Source organism: Heliangelus exortis, chromosome 5 (assembly GCF_036169615.1).
Source record: "Heliangelus exortis chromosome 5, bHelExo1.hap1, whole genome shotgun sequence".
NCBI lineage: Eukaryota > Metazoa > Chordata > Aves > Apodiformes > Trochilidae > Heliangelus > Heliangelus exortis.
The window spans coordinates 41,445,581-41,462,491 of record NC_092426.1 but is presented as its reverse complement, the minus strand read 5'-3'; the positions used below and the strand labels follow the sequence as shown (position 1 = coordinate 41,462,491).

Below are 16,911 nucleotides of genomic sequence, written 5' to 3'. Positions count from 1 at the left end.
CCAGCTGAAAACAGCTTCAGGAGCTCCTCACTTGCTGCTCCGAGGGAATAGCCTGTAGCAGGATGACTCTTTGCAAGGACTTTTCTTTAGCTCCCTTCACTCCCCCTTCCCTGGGATCTTCTGAGGTCCTCCACATGGTCTCCTCAGTACAAACTCTCTTTAACCCAGATATTCTCACATCCACTTCACCTATGAGTCACTGCACTTTCTAGCCTACAATTACATTTGCATAGCTGGTACAATAGAGGGAATTCTCCAGCTTGCACGCAGCCCATAGACTTTCCTGCAGCATTCCAGGTGCTGTGTCTTTTCATGTCAGGTTTAGAAGGATTCTCCGTGCTGAAGCAGCCAGCCACTGCCTCTCCTTTCTCTCTACTCCCATCTCATCCCAGTCTGGCAAAGGAACAGGACTTCATCAAGAGAGGATCTTCTCCTGAAAGCACATAGCTAGGTCTAGACTTTTCTAGCTCTTGATTTTCCTCATGTGATGCCATTTATCTCAAGGAGGCCACACAAGCTGATTCTAAAATGAAGGTTTTATTCAAGATGATGGTGGCAGATGCCACCATGCAATACATTAAGGGTGCCAGGTAGACAGGCACTTAGAGGAAAATCCTGCATTTCTTCTCACAGTGCCTGCCCAGATTGTCTTGGCAATAATTGTGTAGTGTTATTAGAGACCTAGATACAATTCTCATAGTAAATGAGCAGCAAAGCTGCACCTTTGTATGCAAAACCTTCAGAGAGGCAGCCCCAGACTGCTCTATGTGCTCCAGGAAGAAGCAGCCAAACTCTCTCCTGTTCAATGATGCATAGAGCTGAAAGATTGGTCATGAAGTCAGTGCTGATGTGGGGGAACTATATTTTGTTCTTTCATCAGACATGTTGTTTTATGACCATTGATCAATCAGGCTTCAGTTGTGATAAATACTGTTCTTTATGAGTGGATACATGGCAGAAGAAAACCCTTCATCACTTGGGCTCATCTTTAGTTTATGGAAGAATGAAGAAGAGGGCACAAATCCACAGGCTCTCTGGGAGAAGTATTGCCCTCTCCCAGCTCCATTGCAGAACTTTCTGGAGGGCACCCCAGACTTCACAGCCACCCCCAGGCAGTCCCAAGCTTCTGTTACTTCCACCACCCAAGTTTAGGCACCAGTTTCCCAGTGACTTCCCCAGTGACACCAACTGGGAGGCTGTGCAATGTGTTCTTGCCCCTTTCCACTCCTCTTTGTTCTACCCAAGATTTCCTTCCTGATCTCCAAGATCCTTACAGTCATCTTCCCAAGGTGATCTGCATAGCTGGGATACCTTCCTGCAAACATCCCATTTCATTTTTTCTGTCTCTCTTCCAAAATACAAACCCATGTTGGGACACAGGTAATTTTCCTCTGTTCTTCAGAGGATTCTGGCTTTGTTCTGTGCCCTTCTATTTGAATTGTAACCTCGTGGGGCAGGTAATGTGTCTTGTTCATTATTTTGTACAGTACCCACCACACCATGGGTGCTTAGGTAAAAATGACATCGTCTGTCATCAATTTTCATTTCCTTCCCCCCAAACAAGTAGCAGTTTTATTTTAATGCCTCTCCGTTTTTAAATTTTTTTAATGTTTTTTTAATTTTTAATGCAACCCCAGTTTTCAGGGGGTGGCTCCTGGCTAGAATGTCCCATGTGGTTGCTTTTTGGGTTTGTCTTTGCACAGCATCCAACAGAATGGGAGCTTCATCTGTGGTTGCCAATATACAGTAAAGCTCAGGGCTGACAGTTTAAGTTGTGACATGTGTTGCTAATGTAAGGAGCAATCAACTGATACAATATTAAAGTAAAAATTTAAAAATTTAAATAAAAAAAAAACACCAAAGAAAAAAACCCAAGACATTTCTAAATCTAGCTCAGTACTCCTTGTCAGTCTTGAACAACAACTCAGGACTGTTTGTATGAGCAAACCTTGAAAATCTTTTCGTGGAATCTAATTCAGACTATGGATCTCTGTCCATATAGCCCTATAATCATCACAATTCCCACAAAAGCAGTACCAAAATGATGATCTGTGGGGGATTAGCAGAAGTGTACCTCTCTGGTCAGCTGGCTCTGCAGCAAACATCTTTAGCAGTACAATAATTCTGCATTTCTGTGGTGCTCATCCGTGGGGCTCCAGGTATTCTGCTAAGGCTCAGTGAATGATGTCTGATATTCACTTCCCCACCCAGTCCATGGGATGAGCTGGGTCAGGATTACTCCCCATCTCCTGACATTCAGAGGATGTAAATGCAGGCAGGGCAAGGAGCAGAGACTCAGCTGCCACCCATCCTTTGCTTTGTTGGGATGAGGGATGAAATGGAGAAGACCATGATGGTCCCAGTACCTGTTTTTTGCTGGTGGTAGTGGTAGTGGTGCCACCAGGTGTAAGCTATACAGGGGGCTTTCTCAGGAATATCTTAGGGTCCTATGCTCTCCAGAGTATTGAAATGTGTCCTTCTTGCTGTTACTTCCATGGCAGCTCCTGTCTTAGTGCTAAGTGTTAGTCCAGTGGCTGTCACAGTTTTCCCTGGGGCCAAGTCATCCCAAGAACAACCTTGTGGATGTTTTCCATAAATTACCTCCTTCCCAATCACGATCAAATAACCCCAGGTGCCAACACTTGCAGCCATTTCTTTGGCAAAGTCAAAGGCCAGGAAGCATTCTAAGTTCCTCTAGAGAAGCCTCGAGCTGGGGAAAGAAAATATCTTTGCTGCTGGATCAGCTGCTCCTCCTGGGACTTCCAGAGGTTCTGTCCACACTGATGGTTTGCCAGCCACAGCCAGGGAACTGGTGACTTCATTTGTAAAATCTGAAACCAAGCAGAAACACCTCGGTGCCATTTTAGGGTTGCACTTGTTGTTAGCACACCCAGCATAAATGTGAACTGGTGATAAAAATAGAGGTTTGTACCAAAAAGTCCTCCATGGTCTCGAGCTGGTGCTCCCTTCATCTTTCAATTTTCCCTGATGTTATTGGAAACTGCTCTGCCAGAGGTTGCTGCCCTGCTGCTTATGGATTTCTGGAAGTTAGGCTCTAGCTAGATAGGAATGTCAGGACCACTGAATGGCATGAATTTGAGATTTTCTTACCCCCAAAAAAAGGTAAGTAGAGATGTAACTGGTAAAATTGTCCTGGTTTGAATATCTGTTGAATTTTCTGGCTGAGTAGCAACTTCATGTTGTAAATTTTGATAGCCAGGTTGAACTACATGGTAAGGATTATCAAAACAGAGGCAACATCCTGGGAAATAGCAGTGTTAGATGAGCATCATAGGTCAGGATGAGGCCTCACAAGGCCCTGTCCTCATAACTCGAGGCATCTCACCATGTCTTTCACCCCACCATCTATGAAATGCAGCTAAATGAATATATTTTCTTTTTCCACCCCACTCTCGTCATCTTTGAGATAACTTGATTTAAATTTTTTTTCTGTGATTGGATCCTTTGGCTTCACGTTCTGTTAATTCAGTAAATAAATTCTTCCTATATTACTTTAATATCACCCCACTCCCTGTCCCATTCTCTTCCAGTGGCCATGATACTCACTGACTTCAGGTAAAAACTACCACAGATTTTTGACATTTCTTCATCACTGCCTTCTCTTTTTCCTACCAGTACAAGACCCTGGATAATGCACCTCAAAGTGTTGTCCTATCCTTTTTGTCCTTGTTTATAACTCTTTCTTTAAGGTGGTTGCCAGATGTGTGTGCACATTATGATAAAGGTCATGGGTCTTATTTATGAAAAGTTCCATTTTAAAGGCTAATGAAAATCAAATCTTAGTGTAAAGGCTCATCAGATTCATGGCAGGATTCCTCAAAGGTTATGCTCCTTGTAGCTGAAGTCTGATGCCTATTCACTGTGTTTCTTCCATAGGTCCAACTTTTTAATAAAAAGTGCTGTGATTTTCTTTTGATACCATCCTCAATATTGAGACCTTAGTACTCCTTTCCACCAGCTTCATGATGCTAATGGTTTTCTTTCTGATCTCTGAGGTCCCTTCCAACTCAGCCAATTCTATGATTCTATGATTCTTCTTTCCATCCCTGTTGCACACAAGTGTGTCTCTAGGCTCTGATTTTGCAGCCATTGGAGGAGGATCCAGTTTCTCTCCTTTCCCATGTTTTAGCCATGCCATAGCTCTAGAAAGTAAACAGAAAAGCTAAAGAGAACAAAGCAACCCAGGTATCCTGGCATTTCAACCCAAGTTGGCTCAGTGTTTATTAAGCCAATCTGTGTGAGATGATGTTAGCATGCAAGCTGTCTGTTTTCTTGGTTTCCTGGTCTATGCATCCAGCTTCTCCAACACTTCCATAAATTGAAGTCTTAATAAGCCCTTGATCTTCTGACACAGGTGAGATTCTCTTTACTACCCTACTGCCCAGCTTGTCATTCTGATGGTGGAGGAAAAGTGCTCTTTTCCTCCTTGTGCTTCTTTGTGTGTTCTGATCTCTCTGATAATTTGTAATATTTCTGTCTTCTGACTGATGACTTTTATTGGTTATCTCGATACTTTAGATATCTCCAAGAACATCCTGGTTAGGTAAGTAGGTATCATCTTATCTTCATTTCATGGGTGGACAAACCAAGCAGAAAGCAATGGGTGTTTCACCTGAATTTTGAGGAGAACCTCAAAAACATTCCAGGGAAAAGCTGTTCTATGAGAAATCTCAGATCAATACTTGTTGCAGCAAATTTTTGATTAGAAGAGGGATGTCTAGATCCTAATCCCCTGCTTTACCTAGCAATTACTTTTCTTCAGGTCCTTCCACTAGCTCACACTTTGCCACCTAAAATAGCCAGCATGTTGTTGAATATGTGTTGTTCTGATTTATTTCCATTCCCATGTGGCTGCTCTTTGCTCTGGGTACCAGATTTTCCAGCAAAAAGAGTTAACTAATGTAAGTTATTGCTTGCTGTGATACAAGGTGAATTATATTCAAAAGCTGAGGGGGTTTTGTAAGCTCCTGGTATAGCTTGGTGGCATTTACTGTGTTTCTGGTCATCTTGTGCCCTCCTTCTGTTGGGAACATGTTGGGTCTTTCAGCTGCCAGGGTGAACTAGACCAAGAGCAGACTTGAACTTCTTGTAAGACTGGGTGAGGAGAGCATTCTCTAGCAGATTTAGGAATGTCTTACAGGTCAGCAGAACTCTAGGGCTCTAGCTCTTGAAATGAAAAATATTAGGCTGTTTCCCCCTCATTTTGTGGTGCTTCCTCTGACTGATACCTGTCATGAAGTGAGAAGGTGAAAACCCTTTTCCAGGCCAAACTTCCAAACTCAACTATTTTGTAAGTGAGAGACCACAGCTGTTTTGAGCAGCAATTTTGGGCAGGCTAATACTTTACTACTCGTGGTAACAGCAGTATCCCAACGTGTGCCATTAGGGCAGAGTTTGGAGGGGAAATTTCTAAGGGTGCCAGCAGATGGGATGTGTTAGAGGTGGAGCTGCCTTCTTCAGCATCTTTAACAGCTCCAAGTGAAAGGCCACACACCTGCAGGTGATGAGCACTTTGCTGCTTCAGCCAGTGTCAGCAGTGTTACCTTTCAGTGGAGGAGAAAATACAGAGGCCATGGCTTTCAGCAGGACTTCATTGGGAGGGAGGCTTAATTGTTTGGGAACCAGGAGCTTGCTGGTAACTAAAACATCAAGATAGGGTTTTCCTTTTAGTGCTTCTAATGAGCAGAAGTGGGAACTGCTGCTTGGGACATGACTGTCTGTCTGATATTTTTTGTCCTGTTTGGCTGGTTTCCATTTATGGTTTGTTTGGTTGTTTTGGTTTTTTTTCTTTTAAGGCAGAATTTCCCTGGGCACTGGGCTTTGCTTCAACCAGGCCTTTAGCAGCAGCCAGGCAAGCCAGGAGATGGGTCTGCTGAGACAGACATGACACATTTGGGTGGAGAAGCAGAGGGCAGAGGAGGAGGCAGGCTGCTTTTGAGAAATTAAGGCTGAAAGATGGTACTACAGCTTCCAGAAGAAAATGTCAAACCCTTTGGTAGATTCAGTTCTTTCACGAAGATTGGAGACTTTATCAAACAAACAAAAAAAACCCAAAACCAAGCTTATGACTGCAAGGAGCTGCTCAGGATGGGGAGCAGGGAGGGAATCCAGGCATCTGTCCTGAGGTCCAACATCTGCAGGGCTTAGCTGTGTGCCCACTCCTGCCCTGCCCCGACGTGCACCCTCTGCACACAACCATGTTGATGCCTTTTCTTTGCAACAGGGAAAAGCTGAGGCTCAGCAGCTTTCCTCTGTTCACATGCAGAGGGGAGCACTGCAGAGAAATGCAAAGCTCCTCAGGTGTGTGAGGGAGGGGAGAGGAGACAGAAGAGTCTTCCTGAGGGTCATACCCCCTCCCTCCACAGGAGGCCATGGGTTGTCATAGAATCATAGAATTATAGAACTGGCTGGGTTGGAAGGGACCTCAGAGATCATCAAGTCCAACCCTTGATCCACTCCCGCTGCAGTTCCCAGCCCATGGCACTGAGTGCCACATCCAGGCTCTTTTGAAATATCTCCAGGGATGGAGAATCCACCCCTTCCCTGGGCAGCCCATTCCAATGGCTGATCACCCTCTCCAGAAAGAAATTCTTTCTAATGTCCAACCTAAACCTCCCCTGGCACAACTTGAGACCTCTTGTGCCCTCTTGTCTTGCTGAGAGTTGCCTGGGAAAAGAGCCCAACCCCCCCCTGGCTCCAACCTCCTTTCAGGGAGTTGTAGAGAGTGATGAGGTCTCCCCTGAGCCTCCTCTTCTCCAGCCTCAACACCCCCAGCTCCCTCAGCCTCTCCTCATAGGATCTGTGCTTGAGTCCCTTCACCAGCCCAGTTGCCTCCTTTGGACCTGCTCCTTTTGTCTGCATGCTGTAGGGTGTGAGTGGCACAAGTCAGTTTAGGTGTACAACCCCATGGTTCAGCTCCTCCGTGGCCCCAATGTTGTTGTTCATCCAGGATGAGCTTGGTGGCAGCTCCCTGGGGAAGGTGTGTTTGGTGGCTGGGGTCTTGCAGTGACAAGGACTGTCCTTGGGGTCAGATCGTTGCTTCCTCTGCTGTGTCCTCATGGCTGCTCCTGCTGGGAAGGCCATCCCTCCAGGTCTGCAGGGTGGGAATACTGATGAATTTGGCTTTTCCTTCCAAAGAGCACCATCTCTCCCAGTGCTGGGAAGAGGGGCTGATGGTTGGTGTTTGTGTGGATGTCTGTATGGCAGGGCAGCAGCTGGCTTCTACCAGAGCCTCCGGGCAGCCATTTTAAATGCCTAATTTCTCTCCCTGAGCCTTTGCAGTGCCTCTGCTGTGATCTTGGGTAGGTGTGTGATTTTTTTCCCCCTCACCAGGTGTTGCTGGATTGGTAGCAGGAGGTGGTGGTGGTGGCATTGTCTGGCTAAGACAGAGAGAGAAACAACCTTACCCCATTGATTGCAGTTTATTGACATTAGGTACCGCGTTGTCTGGGAAAGAAGTTGGGAATAATTAAGCAAGTTAATAAATAAGGGATGGATGTGTACAGATGAACCAGTAAATAACTTCCCGGCTTCTTGATTGCCCCAGCATTCCCCTCCTCTCTCCAGACAAGGTGTGAAGTGAGCTTGGTGGTGGGCAGGGTGTTGTAGGGGATTCTTGATCCTCACCTGGGGAGGAGACAGTCCCCATAAACCTTGGCTTTCCCTCGGGTGCTGGCGTGTGTGTCTGAGCCCTTCCCCGGGGGCGGGGAGGTTGTTTAATGCTTTTAGTGCCTTTTTTACAACAAATGAGAGATGTGTTTAAAAATAGCAACAAGCCCTTCGCGCTTGCCTTTTTTTAGGCATTTTAAGAAAGAGCTGCGTCCCTTTGTCTGGGAGACAAACCTGCTCTTCCAGGTCCTGCTTAGCTTCTCTGGGACGGTGGAGGGGGTCCTGGTGACCCCCCTCCCCGGCTCCAGCTGTGAATTGTCCCCCTCTTCACACACTTAGTGGCAAGCGAGGTCGTTTCCTAAAGGTGTTTTGCTTAATGGGCGCTGGGAAAGGTGTGGTGCATAAGGGAAATACCTCTCTTGGCCGGATAAACCCCTGCATTTGGCACTCCTCTTTTGTCTGCTTGCTATTGATGTGGCCGGGTTTGGGGCAGGGGGCTCAGGGGGGGGTGAGGGGGGTCAGGATGTGTCTGTGTGTGCCACTCTGCAAGTGGTTTAGCCATTTGCGGACAGGCTACAGCAAGCATTAGAATTTTTAATTGCAATTTTCATTTGTTATTCTCTCCCTTTCCCCCCACCCCTCTCTCTCTGTATAATCTGGATCATTGCTCTCTGTAGCTGATTCCGTGGGAGACCAAGCAGAGTGCGTGGGTGCAGAATATAGAAAGCCAGAGCCATAGAATCTGTTATTTGCGTCATTCTAGGAGACGGGGCTGTTTGCCTGACAAATATACAGAATTAATCCTGGTTTTATCAATATCTGTCTTTTGCTACAGTATCCAAACACAAGTGTAAGGTGGTAGGGGGACTTAGCTGCTGCTGTTAGTCGAGTTGGGGGGTGAGGGAGGGAGAGAGGAAGGATGCTAAAATATATTCAGCTACCCCCATGCTGTTTGTCTTACAAATATATAAAAAAAACCAAAACACCACCACCAAAAAAAAAACCCACACCACCAAACAACCCACGATTTTTTTAATCCAAATTGCTTTTTGTTAAAATTGCTAACCACGAGAAGGGGATGGGGGAAGGGGGATGGGGGGAGAATGTTCTTGCAAGGTCTGGCTATGCAGATTGCTCTCCCTGCCTGTGTTTTTGCATAGGATATGTGTGTATTTTTTTTAAGAAATATCTCCCCATCCCCGTGCATATTCTTCCCCCCCCTCCCTTTACACATATGCACACCCCTCAGGATTTTTTGCCACCGTACAGAGGGCTGCACACCACAAAATATGGGGCTTGCTAATTAACTCTTTTCCTCGAATTGAAGTGCCTTACTGCGAGCACAAAGCTCCGAGCACAGACATCTTTTATGATGAACTCGAGCCTCTGAAGAGGAGAATCTGAACGTGACGTCAATAGCTGATAACTGACGCAGCCTTGCAAAGGAGTCTCAGGCTGGCTCCTTGCAGCCTGCAAGCCCTAATGATTCTATTTTTTTCCCCAGTCCCCCCTCGTAGTGAATTACTAGAACGCAAACACACACACTTTTTTTTCATATATGTATTTATAGATCCTTTATTCTCCAAACAAAGGGTTTGTTTTTTGGGTTGTTTTTTTTTGAGGGGGGGAAAGGCACTGGGCGGGGAGGAGAGAATTTTTAAAAAAAACCACGACCGTTCTTTGTGCTGGTTGCAATTCAGTGTATGAAACCATCCCTGTCTGCCGGCAAAGCAAGCATCCCCTCCTCAAACCCACGTTTGTGCATGAGAGCAAAATGGTGCATGGTGCTGGCTGTGGTTTTTTTTTCCAAAGCCCACTTTATAAAGACACTGCAAGAAGACAGACATAATGCTTGCAAGGCAACAGGCAGAGAGCCACAGAGACAGACTCAATACAACTGTGGATTAGTGGTTTGTGCAATAGGACAGCATGGAAGGCGGTCAGTTTGGGTTGTTTTTGTGGCTGAGGTTTTTGGGGTTTTTTTTTGAGGAGGGGGGCGTTCTGTTTTTTGTTTGCTTGGGGGTTGTTTTTTGTTGTTGTGGTGGTGTTTTTTTGATTTTGATTTTTTTTTTCCCCAATTCTCTGCAACGATGCACCTAAAGCAGCTCTGGGTGGTGGTGCAGAAAAGAGCTGGGGGTGCGTGGTTGGGGGTCCTTGTGTTGTAGGGGGGCAGACTTAATACACATTTAATGTTTTGGATGTAGCGTTCCAGCGAAATGCCTTTGTGTGTGGATTTTTTTCCCCAGTACCTGCTAAAAATAGCACCAGGGTTTTGATCGCGTTCCAGAAATAGACAGAGGGTTGCACTTGTATAAAAAGCGAGCGCGGGTGGAAGAAAACCTGGACATAACCGCAGTATTTTTTTCCAACTCCTGTCTGGAAATTAATTGTTGGATTCTCCCCCCCCTCCCCCGCCTATCCTCGCCCCCCGCTTCTCCCCCCTCCCTCCCCTAACCGAGGAGTTCCCGTTTGGGTAAGTAGTGATCTTTCCTGTGCATGGTGCAGAGAGTGGCTGCGAGTCTTGTCTTGATTTTATGCATGCCTGGCTCATTTCTTTCTTTTTTTTTTTTAATCCCTTTCTACTCTCCCTCTAAAGCGAGAGGGGGTATACTCGTCTTCTTAGGGAATTTGGTGCATGCACGGAGCCCGGAGATGGGGAATTCTTGCAGGAAAGGGGAATCACCCTGTCGGTAAATCTCTGAATCAATAGCGAGCTGCAACTCTCTCTCTCTCTCTGTCGGCGCTATTGAGCCCCTCTCTCCACCCGCCCCCCTCTCTCTTTTCACCTCCCGAGGGGTTGGGTTGAGGTGGGGTGGGGGGAGCCCTCAGGGCCGGCAGCGGGGCCGGGGTTTTGGGGGGGCCAAGAGGGGCGAGAGCCGGGACCGGGCGGTCCCCGCAGGGCGGCTGCCGGGAGCTGTCCGAGCCCCGGTGCTGAACCGGCAGCCGCTCCGCTGCCTCCGCGGCCCGAGGCTCGGCCCCGTCCCCGCTGCCGACCCGGGGTGAGGGGGGGGTCCGGGAGAGCCTCTCCCGAGGGGGCTTCCCCGCTGCCGCCGAGAGAGGCGCCGCCCGCCCTCCCTTCCTTCCCGCCCGAGCGTTTGAAAGAGCCTGTACCTGATGATGGTGCTCGGCAACATAAGAGGCTATAGGTTGCTTTATTTGGACTCACCCCTTCTCCTCCCACCTCGTTTTTCCTCCCCCCCTTCTCCCCCCTTAAGTGCTCACACCTTCTGCGGATCGTGTGTGCGCGATCGTCTGTTTTTATTATTATTATTATTGCCCGTCCTTCGCGTCCTTAGTCATATCCTCACCAGATGAGTTGGTGGAATGACTGAATTAGAGGCGAAGTAGTGGGGAATTGCTGTGGTGTGTACGGAGTAGGTAGGTAGGTAGGTAGGTAGGGTTACCTCGGTGCTGCGAACACCCCTCATCCCCTCCCCGGTTCTGGGAGCCGGGGAAGTTCTCGCTAGGCTATGAGCATGCAGGTCCGCAGGCATTCCGGCTAGCGAAGACATGTCAGCAGATTGCACGTTAAAAAAAAGACACGGAAACACCGGCCGGCACTCACATGCACCTCCCCGTTATCCCGCACAATGGCATCTCTCCGAAAGTGCCGTGGCGGGAGGCTTAGCCGCAGACTCGGACCTGCAAAGGGTGGAAAAAAAGCAGAAGGCAGACAATAGCGAAGGAAGCGGCTTCCTCTAAGCACGTTTAGCTACAGCCTCCCAGTAAAAGCAAGCTTAGAAAATGGTGCACCTACCACACAAAGCCCAGCAACAATTGCGGATCCTGCAGACAATGGAATGATGCAGCCATGAATATCAGTATAGCACAGCACATTGGGTTGGGGGTGAGAGCACCTCCTGGCCAAGCCCGCATGCAATGGCTCTAATCTAGGCATACAAAAGGCATAATTTCTTGCAATTAATCAAACCCCAGCGCCTGAATTCGCAGCACGATACTCCACCCACGGCTGCCCTTAGTGTCTAAACCGTCCCTTCCCCGAGCTTGCGTGGTCGTATTTACAAGCGGACCCGGTATCTAGTTTGTTTGGTTGGTTTTTTAAAGCAAAAAAAAAAAAAAAAAAAAAAAAAATCCCCTTACAACACGTGTAGCCAATCATTGCAACTCTTAATATAGCTCTATAAAACAGTCATTAGAAACAAGAAATGCCCTCCTTCCTCGCCCCCTCCCTCGCTTTCCCAGCCCTCCCCTCCTAGATCGTTGCCTCTCTTGGCACAATGCATAAGATTACCCTTAACTGGATCCTATTAAATAATTCAATGGTGGCGGTGTAATTTTGGTTGGAAACTGCACGGATTTCCAAGTCGTGACTGTAAAAGTGAGTAATGTGCTCTGGCTGCGTCATGGCTCCAGTCACAGATGGTTCCAAACTGAGGAGAAATCGTGACTTCGACTTGAGACGTCCCCTCTCCATGAAAAGACCATCCAATCACAACGGCGTCGGGGGGCAGCCGGACTCCGCGGAGCTCGCTTTCTCCTTGCTCTCCCGTCCGTGTGTGTGTGTGTGTCTGTGTGTGTGTGTCTGTGTGTGCGTGTGTGTGTGTGCGTGTGTGTGTGTGCGTGCGTGTGCCTGCCAGAGCGCGCGTGTGTATAAAATCCTCAACAAGTTGCAGCAAGGAAGGGAGAGGAGGGGTTAATCCCGGGGAATCTTCTACACCTAGTGAGATCGTGACCCTCCCACACAGTACAGTAACTTATATACATACCTGGAGGAAGGGACGCTTTGCTTTTGGGCTTTTTTTTTTTTTTTTTTTTGGCTTTTTTTTTTTTTTAACAAAACAAATCCCAACAACAACAACAACAAATCAGCAAACAAACCAAACAAACAAACAAATCAAACCCAAGCCAAAACACTGTTGGTGATGGTTGCACCTCGCGCGGGACTCCCCGGAGCGGCCAGGGACGCGCCCCGCCAGGTAAGTGCTGAGGGTTTTCAAACTTCTGCTGCCTGCTCTGCCCCGGCTGCCCTGCCCGTGCTCCGCTCCGCCGCGCTGCTGCTGCTGCTGCTGCCGCTGCTGCTACCGCTGCTGCTGCTGCTGCCGCTGCTGCTGCTGCTGCCGGGGTCGCCGGGGGCTGGGGAGCCGTCGGGCAGCAGCCTCGGGGCGGGCGAGAGGAGGGGAGGGAGCCGCGGCGCTGCGGGCTGGGACGCGCTCGGAGGTTCTGGCGTGGGGGGGGTGGAGGGGGAGAGGGGTCGGGGAGACCCCTGTGCCGCCGTGGGTGCAGCGGTGGGCTCGCAACTTCTGGAGTTTGGGCCGAGGTGCGAGTCCCCTCCGGTCCCTGGCGGGTTTGTGCCCCAGGGCGTGCGGGGGCTCGGCAGACGGGCGGGACGCGACGTGGAGGTGCGGGAGTGTTTTGCCTCGCTCCTGCTGCCGCCGGGTGCTGGCGGGGCCGTTGGTTGCCCACAGGCTTGTAGTAGAAGACCTCTGGAGTTCGGTGGTATGTCCTGGAAACTTTTACCCAAGCGAGCGTCTCCTCCGGCCGGGTGGCTCTGTGCTCAGGACGGTGTTAGGGCGTTAAGGAGAGGAGGGGGCGTCCCGTGTCCCGCGCTGCCCCGGGAAGGTCGCCCCTCGAGGTTGCCCGGCTCTCGGAGCTGGTGCGGAGGCGGGGGAGGCAGAGGGGAGCGGCGGGTCTCCCGTGTCCCCAGCTGCCTGCCGGGAGGTGGCGGGCTGCTCCGGGCGCCCCCCCGGGGGCAGCGGCGGCTCCGCGCCCGGAGCCCCCGGCGGCGGGGCGGGTCCTTGTCTTAACGGAGCCTCTTTGGCAGCGGCTTCACCGAGAGGGGCTGAAGGGGGGGGGGGATATCAGGGGCGAGGAGGGGTCTGGGCTGGCCCTGCTGCGCTTTCGGACGTGTTCTTGTCGCGGATTTGGTGACTAATTAGATAATTAGACAGAGAGAGAGGTATGGGGGGGGGGTGTTTCTTCCTCTTTTTTTTTTTTTTTTTTTTTTTTTTTTTTTTTTTTTTTTTTTTTTTTTTTTCCTTTCCCCCTTCCTTCCATCCTTCTCCCTTCCCTCCCGCTCTCCTCATCCCTTTCGGGAAAAAAAAAAAAAAAAAAAAAAAAAAAAAGGAAAAAAAAAAAAAAAAACGAACTAGGCAATGTGAGGCGCCGCCTGATTGGTGGGTGACGATTTTAGCCCGCACCAATGAGCTGCCCGCCTCCTCTCTATTTATTTAGCGCTCAGGGGGGAGAGTTTTCTCTTTACGCAGCGCCCGTGCCCAGCGCCGGAGCCTCCGTGCGGAGCGGGGCCGCGGACACGCCGCGCTCCGCCACGCTCCCGCGGCCCCGCGCCGCCGGCCCCGGCCCCGCTGAAGCGGGAAGGGGGGTGGCGGGACCCCCCCTTCCACCGGCACCGCGCCCTGGCGGGGTCCCGGGTTTTGGGAGCTGGACTTGGCAGGGATGGGGGGTGGGGACCCGGCGTGGCGGGAGATGGCGGAGCCGATCGCCCGTGGGTCCTGTGGATGTTGTGGTGGCAGCCGGATGGATGGATGTAGGAAGCCGCGGGAGACTTTGTCCTTCGCGAATCTTTTTGCGGTCTGGGCTTGCTGTACATAACTACCTACCCGGGAAGCCCTTACCCCAAAAAGCATTCGCGGAGGGCGCATTCGCCGAAGGAGCAGCAGCTGCGATCGCCGAGCCTTGGACTTATCTAGACTCTCTGGGCTTCTATTATTAATTCCTGGCACCTTTCCCTTTCCCCAGTCCAGCGCCACCCCCCCACTTCCCCCCCCCACCCCCCCTCCCCATGTGTTTCCCTAGATATATATGTAGTGAGAGAAATAAGCACCCTTTTCCCCCTTCCCTACCCCGCTTGGTCCCCCAGACGTTCAAATATTCACCGTCGCCTGCTAGCCTAACTTTTAATCGACTTTTGCCTAAGGGAGCAGATCACACGTTCATTCGGATAACTGTATGGTGGTTTTTATTTCGTCAATAGAAAAATAAAAATAGCATAAAACTTCCTAAAAGTTTTCCGCCCCTCGCCTTTCCCCCCCTTTCCCTCCTTGCGGGGCATAGCTGTATTTAAAAAACACGGGTGTCCTAGTTGATCGAGATTAATTCATAAAATAAAATAAAAAAAAAATCTCCCGAGCGATTCATTAAATGCTCTGTAATCGGGAGCCTCGGTTTATTTCTAAGTGGGGAGGGTGGGATTTACTGGGATCGCCCCATAAATAATAGGGAGGGAGGAGGAGGGGGAGGCGCACGGATCCGCCGCGGTTTGGGGGAGACCCTAGTTAGCAGGAGATGCACCATGGAAGCGCTTGCCAAAGGCGCCTCCCTCCCCCCTGCCCACTTCCAACCTGATTTTAAGGAACTTGCAGTCCGGCGATCCCTCCGATCACTCTTTCCCCAAAAGCTAGTGCCCCCGAAAAGGGTAAAAAAAGCGGAATCCGGGGGAAAACCCAGCCGAGGCGATGCTTTTGGACGAGGTGATTGCAAGCGAGCAAAAGCAGCATCAGCACCAGCTCCCTGGTTCTGAAACTGCCTTCTGCATGCACACAGCACTGAGAGCATCTCAGGCAGGAGTTGGGAAAGCTGCATTTTCCCTCTCTTTGCAGTAATTACTAGCCCGGATTCTGTGGGCAAGAAATAAACAGCCAAGAGAAACCCTCCCTGCCTGCCGCCCCCCAAAAGAAGCTGCGATTAAGAGCAGATCTGTCCGTGCAGATCAGCCTCGTGAAAGAGACAAGATCTGAGCAGCAAGTTGGTAGCAGAGTGGCCGCTTGACGCAACACAGGGGCCTGTGGTTCCCCCGGCTCTAAAATAAAAAGGAGGTAGGGGGGCGATCTAATGTCTCAACTGTTAAAAACTAGAAGGGCTCTCCCCTCTGCTCTCCCAACAGCAGCACGGAGGGAGATCCTGCTGAGAAAGGGCTGATCTTGCATTTCAGGGAAGCCTGCATTGGAGAGTCGGGTGAGGACCACAGTCGAGGCTAAGAGTGAATATTTCTCGGGAGATAAAAGAGATTTTTAAGACCTGCTTGCACTTTAGAAAAGAGTAAAAGGCCGGCTAAGGGATAAGAGAGGAAAGAAGGCGAAGGAAAAGCACCTCGCTGCTCCCCTCCCTCCTTTCCTTCTTGGTCAGGACACGTAGCTTGAGCACTGGCTGGGCTTGAGGAAAACGAAGGTGGAAGGGTCACAGGATCTTTCAGATAGACTCGCATTTTCATAATTATTTATCCTCTTTTATTTAAAGAAAAAAAAGGCGTTTGTCCTTTCTGGTCGCCAGCAAACCTCTTTACGGGGGTTTTATTCATCTGAGCATATTTTAAAGGGAGAGACAAGGTACTAGAGGGAACTTGGAAAAAAAAAAAAAGAAGTGGTAAGAAGGATCAGCCAAACTCAGGCTAAAAAAGCATCCTCTCTCCTCCCTGCCCACCATTGTCCCTCAAGAGGATTGAAACCAGGAGTGATTCTGGGGGGGCAGCTCGGTCGCGAGTGGAAATCCCGAGCCACCGTGGTGCAGCTCCACGTCTCTTTACCTCGCCAGCCAACTGTTGCTGCCATGCTAGGGCTGCTTCTGCTGCTGGTTCTGCTTCTGCTGCTGGTACTGCTTCTGCTGCTGGTACTGCTTCTGCTGCTGCTGCTGGGCGCGGGAGGGGGAACCGCTCCTCGGGGCTACCCCCAGCCGGGCCCCGCAGCCTCTGCAGCTCCAGGGGGCAACCTCTGCACACCCCTCCCGGCCCCACCCCGCCCTTCCCCTCTTCCTCCCGCTCCCTCCTCAAGGGTTTCTATCCGCAGCAGGAAAGTTACACACGTCGGGCGAACCGGGCCGCTGCCTCTCCTGCCCCTGCCCACCCGGCTGTCCCACTCCGGGCCGCCCCGAGGGAGGTCCCGGGCCTCTCCTCTTCCTCCTCCTCCTCGTCCTCCTCCTCCTTCTCCGGCCGGGCTCTTGCTGGGGCGCGCCCCGGGTTGGTCTCGCCTGCTTCGAGGTGTTGGGCCGGGCCCGGGCGGCACCTCGTCCTGCCTGGGTCACTTTGGGGGTGGGCTCCTCCCTGCTGGGGCCTTCTCATGTGTGCGGGCGTGTGACCCCACGGGTGACAAAGACCCGCGAGGGAGGGGTGGGTGGGTGGGCAGGGCTCCCCTCCCCTCCAGGTGTCAGGGCAAACCGCAGCCAGGTGAGTTGGGGCGGAGCGGAGAGCTCAGCGGGTTCCTGCCCCTATTAACCCCCCCTTTCCCCTCTGCCTCTTCCCTCAGGTGCGGCTGCCCCGTCGAGGCTGGAGGCGCCGAGGGAAGCAGCGAGGGCCGCGGGCAGGTGAGAGGC

The 16,911-nt window shown here is 50.6% G+C and overlaps 1 long non-coding RNA gene across 1 annotated transcript; it reads right to left on the bottom strand.

The window, feature by feature from the left end:
* Positions 1 to 10,863: 10,863 nt before the first annotated feature.
* Positions 10,864 to 11,973, bottom strand: LOC139796645 (uncharacterized). The gene is made up of 3 exons (XR_011726080.1): positions 11,882 to 11,973; positions 11,387 to 11,519; positions 10,864 to 11,271 (listed from the first exon to the last, which is right to left on the bottom strand). It is a non-coding gene; the product is annotated as an uncharacterized lncRNA (long non-coding RNA).
* Between the last annotated feature and the right edge of the window lie 4,938 nt (positions 11,974 to 16,911).